Below are 16587 nucleotides of genomic sequence, written 5' to 3' on the forward strand. Positions count from 1 at the left end.
TCCCACATTGGGCTCCCTGCATGGAACCTGCTTTTCTCTCTGCCTGTGTCTCTACCTCTCTCTCTCGCTGTGTGTCTCATGAATAAATAAATTTTTAAAATCTTTAAAAAAAATTGTACACACACACACAGAACTTGTGCACATCAACACCCTCCCCCTTATCCAATTGAAAAATGGGCAGAGGACCTGAATAGACCTTTTTCCGAAGATGGCATACAGATGGCCGGCAGACACATGAAAAGATGCTCAACATCACTCATCATCAGGGAAATGAAAATCAAAACCAGAATGATTTTTCCCACTCTTTCTCTCTCCTTTGGGCGAGGGGGGGATGGGGTGACTGGGTGATGGGCACTAAGGGGAGCATTTGATGGGATGAGCACTGGGTGTTATACTATATGTTGGCAACTCGAACTCCAATAAAAAAATATACAAAAAAATAAGATGCTTAATATTGGGGGGAAAAACACAATGAGATATCACCTAGTACCTATCAGAGTGGCTAAAATCAAAAACAAAGAAATAACAAATGAGGATGTGGGGGAAAAAGAAACCCTTGTAGATAGTTAGTGGGATAATAAACTGGTATACTCAACTATGAAAAATTGTAGGGGGAATCCCTGGGTGGCGCAGCGGTTTGGCGCCTGCCTTTGGCCCAGGGCGCGATCCTGGAGACCCGGGATCGAATCCCACGTCGGGCTCCCGGTGCATGGAGCCTGCTTCTCCCTCTGCCTGTGTCTCTGCCTCTCTCTCTATCTCTCTGTGACTATCATAAATAAATAAAAATTAAAAAAAAAAGAAAAATTGTATGGAGGTTTTTCAAAAAATGAAAAATAGAATCACCATACATCCAGTAATTCCACTTCTGAGTATTTACTCAAAGAAAACGAAACCATAATTGGAAAAGGTAATATGTGTGCCCCTATGTTTACTGCAGCATTGTATACAATATTTACAATAGCCAAGATATGGATTCAATCCAAGTGTCATAAAAAGATGAATGGATAAAGATGTGGTATGTATATATATGTGTGTGTATATACATGTATATATACACATAACAATATTACACAGCCATAAAAAATGAAATCTTGTCATTTGCAACAACATGGATAAACTAGAGGATATAATGCTAAGTGAAATGTCACAGAAAAAAACATATGATTTAACTCATATGTAGAATTTAAGAAAGAAAAAAAGAGAAAAGAGAAAAATTTAAAAACAGGCTCTCTAATGTAGAGAACAAACTGGTTGTTGCCAGAGGAAATGTGAGTGTGGAGAAGGGAGAAATAGGTCAGGGGAATAAAGAGTCCACTCATGGTGATGAGCACTGAGTGATGTATAGAATCTTTGAATCATTATATTGTATACTTGAAACTAATGTAACACTGTATCTTAATTATACTTGAATAGAAAGAGGTAAATTGCCAGAACAACAACTTTCCTAAAGAAAAGTTTAGACCCAAATGACTTCACTGGTGAATTTTACCAAATATTTAAAAACAAATTAATGTGAAACTCTGAAAAAAACAAATATAGCAAATTAATTGTATTAGTCCAGTATTACACCGATACTAAACCAGAATTAAAAATCACAAGAAAAGCAAACTACATACTGATACTCCTCATGAATATAAATACAAAATCCTTAATAAAATGACTAGCACACTGAATGTAGAAATGTATAAAAGGAATTATACACCATGACCAAATGGGATTTATCCCAGGAATGCAAGGTTCATTTAGCATATGAGAAATGGATAAATTGCAATCCATGGCATTTAATAGATTAAGGACAAAAGCTACATTAACATCTCAATAGATACAGAAAAAAATTATTTAGCAAAATGCAATATCCTATCATGATAAAAAAAACATTCAACATTCTTAGAAGGGCACTTGCTCAACCTGATAAAGGGCATCTATGAAAACCTCACAGCTAATATCACACTTCATAGTGAAATACTGAATGCTTTCTCCCTAAGATCAGGAACAAGCCAAGGAACTCTGCTGTTACTACTTTTATTCAACATCATAATGGAGGTTATAGCGAAGGCAAATTGGACAAGAAAACAAAAATCCTCCAGATTGGAAAGAAAAGTTGTAAAACTATCTCTATTTGTAGATGACAGTATCTTGTATATAGAAAATCCTAAAGATTCCACTAATAAGTCCATCACATTTCCAAAATACAAGATCAACATGACCATTAATTCCACTTTTTTAAAAATTTTTTTAAATTTTTTTTTAATTTTTTTTTTTATGATAGTCACAGAGAGAGAGAGAGGCAGAGACATAGGCAGAGGGAGAAGCAGGCTCCATGTACTAGGAGCCCGATGTGGGACTCGATCCCCGGTCTCCAGGATCACGCCCTGGGCCAAAGGAAGGCGCCAAACCACTGCGCCACCCAGGGATCCCTAATTCCACTCTTATGTATATATCCAAGAGAAATGAGAACATAAGTCCACAACACAAAAACTTGTACATTAATGGTTATAGCTTCATTCTTTATAATAACCCCAAAATGAAACAACCCAATATCCATCCAGTGAAGGATGGATAAATGTATTATATTCATGCATTGAAATATTACACAGCAATAAAAAATAAAATACTACCTGAAACCAATATAATGCTATATGTCAATTCTACATCAATTTAAAAAAAAAAAGCTCAGTTTAAAGGGAAGTCTTAGAAAGGTGCAGTAATTTGCCCAAATAACCCATGGTCTGTGGCAAAACCAGAACTCTCATCCAGGTAAACTCCCACACAGACTAAGCATCATGCACACTGCCCCTGTTTCGTTGGGTAGATCATTCTCTTTCATACTTAGAACTTACTTCCTTATGTGAATAGACTAGTACATGATAACATTAGACTATATATGAAGACTTACCATTCTGTGACAGAGACTTCACCTAAAAAAAAAAAAAATGAATTTCATGTTATGTGAATTATAACTAATACTATTTTAAATCACTACAATATAAATCAGTGTTTCTTAATCCTTTTTTTTATCATCTTTCCCCAAGGAATATTTTTGGGCACATATTTTAAATGTGACATATATACTGTGTAATTGTTAATGAATTATATATGTATGTGTATATAGGTGTGTGTGTACATGTATGTGTGCTTTATAACTAAAAATAACAGGATTTTTTTTTTTTTTGCTCCTAACAACAAATTTTCACCCCCTCAGCAGTGATATCATTCCTGTTGATAATGATCTGGATTTAAGATGGAATGTGCCAGAATATCTTTTCTTCCTCATGGCTTGCTGCTTGGCCTACTGATGTTTCTGGACAAAGATACCACTAGACACTAAAGGCATGACTGAATTGGATTATAAGTCTCCAGAAATGCTTTCTGAAACTGCTATACCTCCCAATTCACATGATTCTCTAGCCTCTTGCACTTGACATTGTAGAATGGCCTATATCACTTATCCACGATTGGTTATGGGACAGGCTGTGAGATAAAAAGGAAAACTAGCCAGAGGTCTACTAGTTGGACGTGCTTATAATCTAGAGTCTCTCCTATTTCCTAAATGAGACCAGTTCTAACGTTCTTATCATATCTTCTAACCAAAGACCACCTCATCATTGGCTAAAGACTGTGACCTTGTTTTCCTTGACCTTATGGAAAAAGCTTACAGTGTTTCCTGCATCACTCTTACACATAGTGGCCATCAACCATGAAGGTTCTTGATAAAAATGATTCAGACATCTTTGAAAATCTTCCTGAGGGCAAGAGAGGAGAATCTAATAGTAGATAGCAAACACTCTGGGGTCCTCTCTATGTGCACGATCAACTTACTATGTCTTAAGATGGAGGGTACAAGTACTACTAATACTAGAAGTGCTTGTGGAAGCAACTTGAGAGAATTAAAAATTTTTTTTTGAGAGAATTAAAATTTTGCCTAAAGATAAGGCAGTCCTATAGATGGGATAATCCTACTCCTCTGTGATTTGGAGTACAGGGGAATTTTAAAACACAAGAAACTCTTGTGAATTAAATCTCAATACCAGAAGTGCTGACAATCTGGTCTTGTCTCTGCATGTTCTAATGCTTACTGCATATTTGCATGGCCTTGGGATTTTTTTTCCTTGAAGAATTAGTATAATTTTGGAGCACCTGGGTGTTTCAGTTGGCTAAGCATCTCACTTCAGCTCAGGTCATGATCCCAGGGTCCTGGGATCAAGTCCTGCATCAGACTTAGTAAGGAGCCTGCTTCTCTCTCTCCTTCCCCTCCTCTTGTGCTCTCTCTCTCTCTCTCTCTCTCTCTCTCTCTCTCTCTCAAATAGATTTTTTAAATCTTTAAAAAAAATAGTGTAGTTTCATTTGAGGTCAGCCATGTTATTATGAATTTATTTCATTGTCTCTACTATTCCCCCTGAATGAGTCTACAGACAGATGGTATCTCTGTTTTAGTTTGATCAAGTCACTTTAAGAATAGGCATATTAATTCAGTGACTGAAAATGAATTGTGAATTCAAACTAGATGCAAGTTTGGCTCTGTATGCTTCCTACTTTATCTTAATGCCAATATCACCCAAATTTTTCATATGATGTAGACATACGGTGATAACATGAGCGGAGAACAGATGATCATATTATCCAAGTCTGGCCTAGAATGAGGATTTCACCTCATTTGTGTCTATGAAAGCTAAAGATAAGGATCCTCTGACTTTGGTTCAAGAGACACAATACATTACACATTAGTTAATCTTCAACCGGAAGCTGCTTTATATATCCATATTCATGGTAGAAACCTTCCCATGGGAATGGTAGAAACCTTCCCCTGGGAAGGGTGAAAGGACATCAAAATAGAGTAAAAGAAAAAGCAATTGCAGGTGGTATTATTGAGCCACTTAGATTTTGTTTAAATTGGGTAAACATTTCTCCCATTAATTCTGCAATGTTGGCTACTTTCTCCCAGTTTGAAGTCAAGCTAGAAGTAATTAATTAGATATTAGAACACAGTGATGGCCCTGTAAATGCCATTATAAATGTATTCAAATTTTCACCATATGAGTGAATGAGCTTCTTCAACTTAAAATTTGAATCTCCCAAATTCACAAATGATTAGGGATTAAACAACAGGCTACTGAGCAACCAATGAGTCAAAGAAAATATCAAATGAAAAATTTTAAAAATATCTCGAAACAAAAATGGAAATACAACATACCAAAACTTATGGTATGCAGCAAAAGGAGTTCTAAGAGGGAAGTTCATAATAGAAAATGGCTACACCAAGAAAGATCTCAAATAACCAACTAAATTTACACCTCAAGGAACTAGAAAAAGAACAAACTAAGTCTAAAGTTAGTAGTAGAAGGAAGGAAATAAACATTAAAGCTGAAATAAATATCAAATAGACTAACAAACAATAGAAAAGACCAATAAAATTAAGAGCTTGTTTTTTGAAAAAAACAAACAATATTGGCAAACTTTTAGCTACATTTACCAAGAAAAAAAGAGAAGACACAAATACAATCAGAAATAAAAGATGATACAACTGATAACTGAGGAGATATTAACAAATTATTATGAACAATTATAATGGCTACCCTAGAAGAAATGGATAAATTCCTAGAAAAATACAACCTATCAGGACTGAATCAAGGAAATACCAAAATCTGAACAGACCAATTACTAGTAAGAAGATAAAATCAGTAACTGAAATCCTCCAACCAACAAAAGCCTAGGAGTAGATGGCTTCACTAGTAAATTCTACCAAACATTTCAAGAAGAATTAACACAAAATCTTCTCAAACTTTTCCATAAAAAGAGGAAAAAACACTTCCAAACTCATGTTAGAGGCCAGCATTACCCTAATATCAAAACCAGATACAGATGCCACAAAAAAAAAGTCTAATATCCCTGATAAACATAGAGGCAAAAATTCTCAAAAAAATTAAATTCACTATTAAAAGGATCATACACTATGATCAAGTGGAGTCCCAAGGATACAAGGATGGTCCAACATTTGTAAATCAACCAACGTGATACACTACATTGACAAAATAATTAACATCACATGAGAATCTCAATTGACCAAAAAAAAAAAAAAAGCATTTGACAAAAACCTAAACTGGACATGGAGGAAATATACCTTAACATAATAAATAACATATGTGACAAGCCCACAGCTAACATCATACTCAATGGTGAGAAGCTAAACGTTTTTCCCCTATGATCAGGAACAAGAAAATGATGCCCACTTTCACCATTCTTATTCAAAATAGTACTACAGAGATCCCTGGGTGGTGCAGCGGTTTGGCGCCTGCCTTTGGCCTAGGGCGTGATCCTGGAGACCCGGGATCGAATCCCACATCAGGCTCCCTCCGTGGAGCCTGCTTCTCCCTCTGCCTGTTGTGTCTCTGCCTCTCTCTCTCTCTCTCTCTCTCTCTCTCTCTGTGTGTGACCCGGGATCGAATCCCACATCAGGCTCCCTGCGTGGAGCCTGCTTCTCCCTCTGCCTGTTGTGTCTCTGCCCCCCCCTCTCTCTCTCTCTCTCTCTCTCTCTCTCTCTCTGTGTGTGTGTGTGACTATCATAAATAAATAAAAATAAAAAAAAATAGTACTACAAATCCCAACCAGAGCAGTTAAGCAGGAAAAAAAGTAACAGAAAAGATCCAAATTAGAAAGAAAGAAGTGCCAGTGTCCTTACTGACAGATCACATTATATACAGAAAATCCTAGACTCCACTCTAACAGTGTTAGAATAAATTTACTACTATTTTAGGACAGAAAAATTCAATAGTCCATTCCATTTCTATACACTAGCAATGAACCCTCAAAAAGAATTAAGAAATTCAAAAATTAAGAAAATCTCATTCACAATTGCATCAAAAAGAAGAAAATATTTAGGAATAAATTTAATGAGGAGATGAAAGACCTATACACTAAAAACCATAAAACACTGATGAAAGATATTGAAGAAACAAATAGGGGCACCTGGATAGCTCAATGGTTGAGCATCTGCCTTTGTCTCAAGTTGTGATCCTGAGGTTCTGGGATTGAGTCACACATCAGGCTCCCCAAAGGGAGCCTGCTTCTCCTTCTGCCTATGTCTCTGCCTCTCTCCCTCTGTGTCTCTCACGAATAAAAAAAATCTTAAGAAGAAACAAATAAATGGAAAGATATCTCATGGTCATGCATTAGAATTAAAATTATTAAAATGTTTATATTACTCAAAGCTATCTATAGATTCAAAGCAATTCCTATCAAAATTCCAATCTCATTTTATCAGAAGTAGAGCCACAATAAAGCCTGAATAACCAAATCAATCTTTAGAAAGAAGAACAAATCTAGAGACATCACATTTCCTGATTTCAAACTATATTACAAAGCCATAGTTATAAAACAGTATGGTACCGGCATAAAAACACCACATATATCAATGGAACAGAATAGAGCCCAAAGATAAACCCATACATATAAGGTCAATTAGTTTATGATAAAGGAGGCAAGAAAATACAATGGGGAAAGGACAGTCCTTTCAATAAATTGTGCTAGGAAAACTGGACAGCCATATATAAACAAATGAATGGAACCACTATCCTGCAGTATACATAAAAGTCAACTCCAAATGATTAGATTTCACCTTGAGACCTGAAACCTAACACTTCTAGAAGGAAACATAGGCAATAATCTCCTTAACATCAGGATGGGCAATGAGTCTTTAGAGGTAACAGCAAAGGCAAAAGCAACAAAACTAAAAACAAGTAGAACTACATCAAACTATAAAGCCTCTATATAATAAAGGAAACCATTAACTGAACTAAAGTAAATAAAATCTAAGTGGAAGATTACATTTGCAAATCATGTATCTGATAAGGGGTTAATATTCAAAATACATAAGGAACTCATACAACTGAATAGCAAAAAATAATCAAATTAAAAAGATAGATGATATAAATAAATATTTTTCCAGAGAAGACATGTAGATAGCCAACAGACACATGAAAAGGTGCTCAACATCAGCAAAACCCAGGGAAAAACAATTGAAACCAGAATGATACATCATCTCACCTGTGTTAGAAGGGGTATTATCAGAAAGACAAGAAATAACAAGTGTTGCCAAGTATTGGGGAGTAAAGTGCTCTGTTGTTAGGAATGTAAATTGGTACAGTCACTATGAAAACCAATATGGAATTTCCTCAAAAAATTATAAATAGAATTATTACCATATGGTCCAATAATTCCACTTCACTATATTTATTGAAGAAAATGAAAATACTAGCCCAAAAAGATATCTGAACCCCAGTCTTCATCACAGTTTTATTTATAGTAACTAAGATATAAAAACAAAATGTGCCCATAAGTGGATGAACAAATAAAAAAATGTGATCTATAGCTAAATCTATATAAAACACACACAACGGAATATCATTCAGTCATGAAAAAGGAGATCTTTCCATTTATAACAACATAGATTAACCTTGAGGACATATGCTAAGTGAAATAAATCAGAGAAAACAAATATCAATGATCTCACCTTATAAATGGAATAAGAAAAGAGAGTTCAACCTTCTAAAACTGATATAGTAAGTCAAATGTGAGGCAGTAGAGACAGCACATGGCTTCTATGTTACAGTTACTGTTCTCAGATTATTTCAACTACACAATTAAGGCCAAGACTCAAACACAGCTGGAGAACTACCTCCCAGGAATGAATGAGTAGATTATCTCTCAACAGCTGATAACTTAAAAGTGACAAGGAAATAATTTTCCTAGACTATCTCCTAACTTTGTGTATGATCAAGAATATGAGATATCACCTCACACTTGTCAGAATGGCTAAAATTAACAAGTCAGGAAACACTAGATGTTGGTGAGGATGAGAAAGAGGAACCCTCTTACACTGTTGGTGGGAATGCAAACTGGTGCAGCCACTATGGAAACAGTATGGAGAGTCCTCAAAAAGTTAAAAATAGACCTACTCTATGACCCATTTACATGGGTCATTTACACTACTGGGTATTTACCCAAAGGATAAAAAAATACTGATTTGAAGGAATACATGCACCACAATGTTTATAGCAGCATGATCAACAATAGCCAAATTATGGAAAGAGTCCATCCATCAACTGATGAATGGAAAAGGAGATGTGGTATACATATACGATGGAATATTCCTCAGCCATAAAAAAAAAAAGAATGACATCTTGCCAACAACATAGATGGAGCTAGAGAATATTATATTATACTAAGTGAAATAAGTCAGAGAAAGAAAAATACCATATGATTTCACTAATATGTGCCATTTAAGAAGAAAAATTGGGGGCGGGAGGAGGGACAAACCAAGAAACAGACTCAACAACAGAGAACAAACATACTGATGGTTACCAGAGGGGTAGAGGGTTACCAGAGGGCCCCCCTGCCACAAGTGGAGGAAGGTTAAACAGGTGATGGGAGAACACTTGTGATGACCACGAGGTATTTTGTGTTGAGTCACTTAATTGTACACCTGAAACTAATACACTGTATGTAAACTACCTGGAATTTAAATAAAAACTTTTAAAAAGTTATTTTAAAAGTTTAATTATGAGAAGCAGTCTTCAGATAATAACACTGTTATCATTTTAGTTTCTATGTCCTTACAGTATTTTAGATCTGTCCGGTTATGAGATATAACAGTCTTCTACTATAAATATATTTGTGTTAAGCTCTTCCATTTCTAATAATGCTTTGCTTTATATACATTCTATAATGTGTTCTATAATATGAATTTATGACTTCATAATCATACTATATCATTAATTTATTCTAGGCATTGATAATATTAATATTGCCACTACTGCTTTTTTATTTGCATGTCAGCAATATCTTTGACCAAGCCTTTTTTTTTTAATTTGCTGACTTAAGACTATTGCCTATAGAAAGCATATAGCTGGGTTTGTCTTAAGTCAGTCTGACAGTCTTCTAGAAAGAGAATTCTATTCAATATTTAATATAATGAATACTTAACTCATTTCTTTCATCTTTATATCATTTTTCCAATATTTTTCTGATTTTATCAATTTGCTATTAACTATACACTTTTCCAGTTCATTAATGCTTACCTTTCTTTCTTTCTTCTCAAGTCAAAGATATGAATATAAGAATAACCTCGTAGAATAGTTGTTACTTTGGTACTGGTAAGACCCAAGAATACTTTTCTTTCCCTCACCACTGCTTCTCACTGCCTCTAGCCACAAGAATTTAGAATGTTTTTATACTTTACTTTTCATTGTAGACCTCTCTTTCCACCCCATTGAAAAACTTCTAGATTTGCTGAAATAGTTTAGTAATTTTAATAATAGTCCATAGGAATTATCCTTATAGTTTATCCTCATTTGGCATTGACGTATGCCAAATGTGTGACTTAATATGCATTTAGCCTAATATTCATTTAGATTCAATTATACTTCAAGTTTTATTATTTACCATTGTTTCCTTTCTGTATTTTCCTTTATGTTGGTCTCCCTTCTTGCTCGGTGGTTTGAAGACTTTTTCAAATATTTTCTTCAAATGTGGTAATGTATGCTATCAGTAGATATGCCTAAATTCTCAGATTATATCTTCATTTTTTTGTCTCCAAGATAAAATGACTGTAATCCAACAGTCCTATATGAAGCAAGGATATTGTTCAGTCTAGAAGGTAAGCAAAAGTGATATCCCATCTACAATATTGCTACTCATTTATTTTTTCTTTGTTCATTGTTTTTCTATTTGGAACCTTTCAAACACTTGTTTTGGAATTCAGAAAAGATTTATTAAGATACACCTAACTATATCTCTTCTCATTAATCCATCCTGGAAATTATTAAGTGCTTTCAAGTTTCAAACTTTTAGTCTTGGTTTCATGGAAAATTTGTTCTATTTAAATTGTCTTTCTTCCATATCAGTGGTACATATCTACCTGCCCCCACCTGGAACTTCTCTTAATGTGTCCTAGATCTACTTTCCAATTCTCTTTTTTCTGTCTCTTTTACTATGTGCTTTTAAATTTTTCTTTAGTGAGCCAGAAAATCAGTAACTATCTCATTCATTCACCTACTTAAGAGTGTAAATAGAAAATCGTCTCTATAAGTTCTAGAGAGAGACCTTGTTGCTCTTTTTTGGATTGAAAATATTAACACTTAAATTGTCTTCTGTCTCCTGTGATAGCATTAGCTCACTAGGATTTGGTACTGTCTGGTACTTCAGGCCATATGGCAGCATGGATGTTCATTCTAACTTCCCTTTAAGTAAGAATTTGTATTAGTCGCAAGGAGTTCCTTTAGGATCCCCTGGAGTATTCCTATTTCTCCTGAACAGCTCCTAGCAATGACTGAGCATGGCAGTGGTACCAAACCCAAGGCATTTCTGCCCAACATGGACTTTTTCTTAAACGTGGATTGTTTTATTTTGTGTGTATGCTAATTTTTTATTGAAGTAGTATAATTAGTCTTCTCCAACACCAGCTGGCAGCAGCTTTCAGCAAAAACTTCCCTCAGGCATATAATTAGGGTTGTCCCATTATAACAAGACGAGGGATATATGGGCAACAGGGAAGAAAGAGATTATAACTATAGAAAACTGTAAGTAGTAGTTAGCAGGTGCTGACCAGGGCTGTATATGTAGTATTGGACTTTGAGGGTTCTTGATCAAAAGGAATGAAATATACTGCTAAATAAGCAATAATTTATTGACTTGGATACATAAGATTTAACATCCTTCCCTGCTCTCCATCCTAGAGGATAGAGCAAACTCATTGCTAAAGTAAGCATTTCGAAGCCTAGGGAAAATGGTGACCCATGCAGAACAATGTAGAAATGCCTGAGTTACCAAGGCAGATTATGGGATGACTCATTATGTTATGGCAAAGGTGAATCCAAAAAATGACTCTCTATAGTACTGCAAACTCAGCCAAGTAGAAACCATAATTGTGGCTGCTGTGCTGGAGGTAGTATCATTGTAAAATCACATTAATGAATAAGTTGTATACAGCCATTGATTAGGTAGATGTATTTTTTTTTTGTCTATATACTTTAGGAAAGAATAACAAAAATATCCCTGGGGAAATTTTTATTCATATGGAAAGGACAAGTAAACCATGTATGTCTTCCTTGCCTGTCATAACATAGTTAGAAGAGATCTGGACTATGTCCATCTTGGAATATGGAAAGAATATCATATTGATCCATATGTCCATGAAAACATGCTGATAAGGCAGGATGTGTGTGAGTTGGGTACTATATGGAAGGTTTTCATAAGAACCATATTCTCTGGAAGGCAAGAGAGGAACCCCTCCAAGATTCAAAAATCTATAACTTTAATAAAGCTTCTAGAGATCTAGTAAACAGTAATGTGCCTGGATACCTCCAAAGTAAAATACAGATTTCTGTACCTTGCATGCCTTGCCACAAAGAAGGAAGCACAAGGTCTGGTCAGCCTTCTTGTATTCTGAGGATAGCAAATCCCTCACCTGAGATTCTGGTCTGGACTATAAACTAGGTGACACCAAAGGTTGCCAGTTTTAAGTGGAGCCTAGAGCAGAAAGGTACTCTTTGGCAGGTCCAGACCATGATGTAAGCAGTTTTACTTCTTCAGTCAGATGATTTAGCAGACCTGATGGTGTCAATGGTGAGAAATATTTCATTTTAGATTTTCTGGAAAGCCCCTGGGGTTCTGAAGAAAGGCCATATCATCTGCAAAGGAGAATTATATGCCTTTGAGAAACAGTTTTTGGTGTTACTATAGCCTGATAGAAATAGAATGGCCATTAAGTCTCAGTGATTGTCACTTTGCTTGTCCAACCTTCTAAGATGGGAATGGTACATTTAGAATTTAGTGCAAGTAGGAGGGGTACTCATGGCACATTTGGAATTTAGTGCAAGCAGGAGGGGTATTCATGCAGTTTACTTTTGCCCTCTTAGTTCTGACTCATATCAAGTGTTGAGTAAATGGAACAAATTTCTCTCTCATATACTGCCCATGGGAAAATAAAATTGAACAACCACATCTTAAAAGAGTTTGGCAGTTTCATAAATAAGTTAAACATACATTTACTACGTAATGTAGCTATTCCATACCCAGATATTCATGCAAGATAAATGGAAGTGACTATCCAATCACTTCTCAGCCTTTTGGGTAAGATCAAGTGAAAGTGTATACCCAAACAAAAATCTGCTAACAAATGTTCATATCAGCTTTAGTTGTAATAGCCAAACCCTGGAAACAAACCAAGTATCCATCAAGAGATGAGTTTGTAGACAAACTGTGGTATATCCATACAGTGGAACTATTTAGCAATATAAAGGAACAAATTATAGATTCAACAAGATGGCTGAATTTCAATATGATAGTGCTAAATGACATAGGCCATAATTTTTTAGACTACATCCTCTAAGATTCCATTCTAAAAAATGCCAAGTAACATATAGAGACAAAGTCGGTTGGAAGGAGGGGTTAGAAAGTGGCAGGAGAAAACCATTGGCAGTGATAGATATATTCATTCCTGTCATAATTATGCTTTGATAGTTTCACAGGTATATACATATTTCAAAACATACTAAGTTACATATATTAAATGTTTATTGTACATCAACTATACTTCAATAAAGCTGTTAATTTTTAATAAGGCAGAAACCCAGAAAGTGGTGGTAACATCCCAGGAAACATCCCACATAAAAACTCATTTGTTTGTGCTCTAGTGATACCACACTGACTAGATTTGAAGGTGATAGCCATGCTTGGATACCACTCTACTGAGGCTCATGAAGAACTAGATGAATCATAGTAATCAAACATAGGAAATGAGGTTGTCCTATTCATTCTGGCATTCCATGCCGGACTATTTGAATATACCTCTCCTTAGCATGCTAAAGCCTCCTATAGTTCTTCACAAATCACTCAGTGGTGCTCCAGTGAGATCATGCAGAGAAGCTAAGAAAGCAATGGAATAAGTTATGACCCAGCTTGTTTCCCTACTACAAGTTCCATGGGGTTGCCAGGCACCCAGAAAGATAACCAAACACCAGTGACCACATACAACTAGCTCTTTCTGTTAAGGCCAGAGGATCCAGGCCTCACTCTTGCCATATTGGATTTTCTTTGCCAAGTCAGAAAGCAATATAATAGAAAGGTAAGGTACATTTTGAGATAGCAGATGCCAAGCCCTCTACAGAGATTAAGGTTTTAGACATCTTGAAGTAAATGTCCTGTCCTTAGTCATCTTCCAATGTGCCAATAGTACATATGGCCCTTTTTAACTAGGGGAAGTATGTAATAGAGAAGTACATTTAATATCTCGAGTGGCATTTATGAGTAACAACAATTGATCTGAGTTAATGTAATCCTGTCAACTATGATATAGTTATATAGGATCTTGAGGTAGCATCTTACTGACAAAAACATACCAAGTACTTGTTTGTACTAGGTTTAGATAACTGGACATTGGACAGTGAATTGGGAGTCAATGGGAGGTACTTCCTGAGCCCCTTGAATGACAATCTGAACTGGAAAATCACAAGATATGGGCTAAGAAAGGAGAATCACTGGCTTAGCACTACTACTAATATATGGTAATTCTTAAGTACTTTATATTCCCATTGCCTTTATTTTTTGGCATCTCTATTTTTTTTAGTGAAGATCCACCCTGATTCTTTCATCAGGGTGGGCCTGGATTGACTCAAAAGCCTATGAGATTATGCTATAGTAGGCTGCCTAGTGTTTGAGGAAAAACTGCCTTCAAAGCCATGTTAGAGAAGTCAATTCATTAAGTATTATAACATTCTAGCAGCACCGAAGAAGTCAGTCTCCAGGAAAATACTGAAATACACAAAGAGCATGACTTAATATTCAAAGTTCCAAATGAATAGGGATTTTGCTGAAAATTCAACTTCTTACAAAACCTGGACCCCTCAAAACTGACTTTTCAGGCAGGTTGAAAGGGAATAGGGCCAAATCTCAGACAGGTCCTTACTTGATAATAGCAATAATAAAAGAGTCATGGATTCCTGATTTGACTAACCCAATTGAATGAGAGAAGTTGTCATGGGGTAAATGAACCATGTTTCATTCCAATGCTGGCCCAGAGGAGAGAAAACTGTTTATCCAAGACTACTAGCATAAAGCCAACAGTCCAGTTTGATCCTTTTATCCTTTCCAAAGACTATACAACATGAATGACCCATGTATAAAGCCATAAACTCTATGGCCACCTGGAGAGACCCACTGTCCATATACAACAGATCTATCAGTGATGCCCATAGAGTGTCTTTGCAAACTACAAGGCCTAGGAATTAAGTTCCTAGAATCTACCATGGCTCAATTCTGCAGGAGTCCAGAGAGCTTTCTCGTGGCAGGTTCTGAAGCAAGATAAAGTCACCCCATGACATGACCCTTTCCCTCAGCTCAGATGCATTGAGTCATTGTTAGGTACATAAGTATAGACATATAGATTTTTCTTTTCAGCTTAGCCAAATTGCCTGCTTAGGCATCCACAACAGCTCCTTAAAGGTCCCAATCATTCTCTGCTGGAACTGGATATAAAAGCTGCTGCATTCCATGCCTAGCTGCAAGCCATGTGCCAATGCTATAGAAATCCAGGAGAGAGCACCATGGGGGTAAGAGGATTGAAAGGATTTATAGACTGACAGGATATCTTTGCCTAATTCTTAACTACCTACTTCCTAGATACATGACAGATAAATGCCATGACAGATACATGACAGAGAGGATATTATGGGTGAAATATAGATATGGGAGCTAGAACAGATGTTCAGGAAGATACCATAACAATGGAACAGAAGTAATAAGTAAACAGACCTACTTTAATCTATGACAATATAAAAATTAACAGCCTGGGAGTAAGACTTCTTTCTTCCAACCTATAAGAAGAACCCTATAAATGTTCTTGCCTAAAGGAAAGACAGTGGAAAGTTTACAGAAAGGTTTAGTATTTCTTTATAGGGATAAAATGAGCTTTTTCTCCAAGAAGAAAGGATCAAAGACCAAAGGACAGGAGGAAGAGATGGAAAAATATTCCATGCTCATGGATTGGCAGAATTAATATTGTGAAAATGTCAATGTTGCCCAGGGCAAATTACACGTTTAATGCAATCCCTATCAAAATACCATGGACTTTCTTCAGAGAGTTAGAACAAATTATTTTAAGATTTGTGTGGAATCAGAAAAGACCCTGAATAGCCAGGGGAATTTTAAAAAAGAAAACCATAGCTGGGGGCATCACAATGCCAGATTTCAGGTTGTACTACAAAGCTGTGGTCATCAAGACAGTGTGGTACTGGCACAAAAACAGACACATAGATCAATGGAACAGAGTAGAGAATCCAGAGTGGACCCTGAACTTTATGATCAACTAATATTCGATAAAGGAGGAAAGACTATCCATTGGAAGAAAGACAGTCTCTTCAATAAATGGTGCTGGGAAAATTGGACATCCACATGCAGAAGGATGAAACTAGACCACTCTCTTTCACCATACACATGACTCCCAGTGCAAGCTTACTTAACAGAACATAAAGACTAACTCTGGGAAATGAACTAGGGGTGGTGGAAGGGGAGGAGGGCGGGGGGTGGGGGTGAATG

The sequence above is a fragment of the Vulpes lagopus genome, chromosome 2 (assembly GCF_018345385.1).
Source record: "Vulpes lagopus strain Blue_001 chromosome 2, ASM1834538v1, whole genome shotgun sequence".
NCBI classification, from domain to species: Eukaryota; Metazoa; Chordata; class Mammalia; order Carnivora; family Canidae; genus Vulpes; species Vulpes lagopus.